A 3,860-nucleotide genomic window follows, 5' to 3' on the forward strand; every position below is an offset into this window, starting at 1 on the left:
GTTGTAGAAGTCTTGTGATGAAAATGGAAGGTTAATGGTTCTAGTTGGCATGAGAAAATTGTTGTTAAGTTGTTGTCGGAAAGTATGTGATTTTATTATAGTTTATGTATTTATGAAAATGAATTTGTAAGATGCAAATTGTTGTGTTGTAAATGAAATTGGAAGATAAGAATATGTTGTGGATGTTTATGTCGACGGTTGGAAGTTTGGGATGCATTATGGCTTGGATGGAAAGTTTGTATATTATGTATATTTTGTGAATATTTTGTAGAAATGATATGAAATGTCTTCGAATTATATTTGAATGGTTTTGGATTAGTAAATGAATATGAGAACGTTGACATGAAGTTGGAAGTGTGAAGTTGGAATGAGAGTTATTGCATAATGTAGAAAAGAAGAACCTTTATGTTAGAATGTGTTTTTGTTGTGACTTGTTGATGTTGTTGTTGGGTTGGTTGTTGCTATTTTCTAAGCCGAGTTTAATTCTCGGGGATGTTGTATTTATAGGGGAGGCGCTGCCGAAATTTCGGTAGACAAGTATGGGTTTGAGATTGAATTCCTAAAGCTTGAATTCACATTTGGTAATTGTGACCATTTGTAGATTTTGGAGCAAACGGGAATTGAATTTGAGCGAGCATAAGACGTCCGTAAGGTATGTAAAGCCTATCTTTTCTTCTTTTGGCATGTCCTAGTCCTACTAGGTTAAGATCGGAACCTCGGGGATAGCTCTGCTCTTGGAAATCCGAGTTTGATTTTGCATACTATTCATTCGCCGCAATTGAACTATAATCCTTATATTTGGTTAAAAGAATGCTTAAACTTCGTAACTTCCACAAATGAATCCGAATCGCTCCGAAACTTCCATAGATAACTTTATGGAGCCTAATGTTTGTAATTTATGTTCGCCGCCTCGACTTGACCCGAGGTGGGCCCGCAAGTCCCGAGACTTCCCTTATTTGATTTGTTTGACTCATTTTCGTATGATATGAGAAGGGAGTGTTTGCCTATGACACTAAGGCCCGTTTGAAATGTCCTATAATGTCGTTTGAACGCTCATTACTATGAATGATACTAAATTTTTCGAGAATAACCTACGATGTATTTTTCGAAAAATTGATAACTTAAAAGTCCGCGACTTTTGTATATTAATTCCGATTAACTCGATACTCATTTTGAGCTTTCTGATCCTAATGTGTTCGTATATGAAATTATGTGTCGAGTCACGGAACTTACTTTTGATATGAATATGGTTTACGCACTACTCTGCTCGTGCCAATGATTATGATTTCGTTCGCCGGTATCCGGGCCGGTTTTGTGATCGTGCGCTTTATGACACACTCGGCAGTATGATGTGTTACGGTTTCCGAGACCTCGCCATAGGGCCGGTTACCGTTTATGGTGTTATGATGTGATATGGCAATCGATATATTCGATGATTTGATGTGTGTGATGTTATGATGTGTTCGGAGATGTACGGAGATTTGAAAACACGGAGTATGATGTGTTGTGGCACCGGCGTCGGGGGGTGACCACGTTCCGAGCCTTATGCATGACTTTTATTTGCATTACGTACATTTGCATTCCGCGCGGGTTTGATGTTATACGTATTGTTTACGTATCTTCGACTCCGGTCATGGTTTGGATTCTTGTACCTCTGCTTTACATACTCGGTACTTCTTTCGTGCGACCCCCTTTCTTCGGGGGGTGCGTTTCATGCCGCGGTACGGACGCTCGGTTGGGCGATCCTCGGTTTAGGCTACCCATTCTGCTACTTTGGAGTGCTCCCTCGATCCGGAGCCCACATTTGGTATATATGTTTTGCTATGCATATTCTTTACATTTGTATTTGTTCGGGTACGGCGGGGCCACAATCATAATATGTTCGTATGTTTTGTTTTGTCTGTAGAGGCCTGTAGTCATATTTGTGGGTCGTGGGTCCGATTTGTTCGTATGTGATTCTGTTTTGCGCCCTTAAGCGGCCCCGCATGTTACTATGGCCGATATGGCCCACATGTTTGTATGTATGTGTATGTACGGGCGATGTGCATTCGGTATGACTTTGATTTTGATATGATGATTTTGCACGGGCGGACCGCTTAGGATAGCATTCGTTTCGGTATTTGTGTGATGTACGCTATCGGTTATCGGTACGGATAATATCGTTAAATACGGATATGTCCTAATATGACGGTTTGGTTCGTAAGTTTGTTTGGGTGCCTAAGTAGGGCACCAGTCACGGCCCACGGGGCTGGGTCGTGACACACACACTCACGGCTAGACTTCCACATCCATTATTTTCATGATTTTCATTCATTTCCACATCTAACAACATACATAAACCATGCATAACATCTAAAAGAGAAGATTAAACCTTACCTTCTTCACTCCCTCCTTCACTTAGCTATGGCTTGTTCTTGCAAAAATAAGGGATTTTCTTGCTCCAACAATTGTCCCACGTTAAAGAGGACCATTCAATGGTTGGAATTGCTAGAAGAAATTATTTTTTGGATGGCTTAAAAATTGTCTTGAATTTCCATGGATATGGCCGAATATGGCCTTCCTTTGGCTCTCAAAGTTTCTTGAAAATTCTATGTGGTGAAGATGATGAAAAATGTGACCAAATTAATCATCTTTCACTACATATATTTAACTTCCATGTGGCCATGGCCCACATCCCATGTGGCCGGCCACATGCCCTTTTTTTTTTTTTTTTTTTTTTTTTTTTGAATTTTTCAACTTTCCAAAAATTGAATACTTACTAAAAATGGAACTTAACCCCAAATGTTTCCTTAACATTTCCATACCAATAAAATCATACAAAATTCAAGCCTTTAAAGCGAACAAAAGTCTCTGCTTCATATCTCGGAATGGTCTTGTCCTCAACTAATCAAAGTTGACTTGGATTATCCCGACGTACGAAATACGGGATATAACAGTTTTCCTAGAACCAAAAGGGGTAAAGATAGCATCTTTGTTGCGGTTGATCGATTTTCTAAAATGGCTCATTTCATTGCTTGTCATAAAGTTGATGATGCTCCTCATGTTGCATCTTTGTTTATTGAACATGTGGTAAAGTTGCATGGTATTCCCAAAACCATAGTGAGCGATAGGGATCCCAAATTCCTTAGCCACTTTTGGAAAGAATTGTGGGGGCGACTTGGTACTAAATTGTTGTTTTCTACCTCTTGTCACCCACAAACCGATGGCCAAACCGAAGTTTTCAATAGGACATTGGGTTCTATGCTTAAGGACATGGTTAAAGGGAAACTAGCATCTTGGGAAGATCAATTGCCTTTGATTGAATTTGCTTACAATAGAGTCATTCATAGCACTATTGGCATGTCACCTTTTGAAGTGGTTTATGGTTTTAACCCCCTAACCCCTTTAGATCTAACCCCTTTGTCTCAAGATGTTGTGTTGAGTTTAGATGGCAACAAACGAGCCGAGGCCATGAAGAAGTTGCATGAGAAGGTGAGGCTTCACCTTGAGAAGAAGAACCAAGAAACAGCGAAGAGAGCAAACAAGGGCCGCAAAAGAGTTGTGCTTGAACCGGGTGATTGGGTTTGGGTACATTTTCGGAAAGAGAGGTTTCCCAACAAAAGAAAGACCAAGTTGATGCCTAGAGGAGAGATGGTCCATTTGAAGTACTTGAACGGCTCAATGATAATGCCTACAAAATTGAACTTCCACCTGAATACCAAGTTCACAACACCTTCAATGGGTGTGATCTCTCTCCTATGGTTTTGCAAGATGATGATCCCTTAAATTTGAGGAAAAATTCTCTTCAAGAAGGGGAGAATGATACAATCCGAGTGGCATCAAGGCCTTTTACAAGGAGCTAGCGAGGAACTTCAACTATG

Source organism: Lycium ferocissimum, unplaced genomic scaffold (assembly GCF_029784015.1).
Source record: "Lycium ferocissimum isolate CSIRO_LF1 unplaced genomic scaffold, AGI_CSIRO_Lferr_CH_V1 ctg7220, whole genome shotgun sequence".
NCBI classification, from domain to species: domain Eukaryota; kingdom Viridiplantae; phylum Streptophyta; class Magnoliopsida; order Solanales; family Solanaceae; genus Lycium; species Lycium ferocissimum.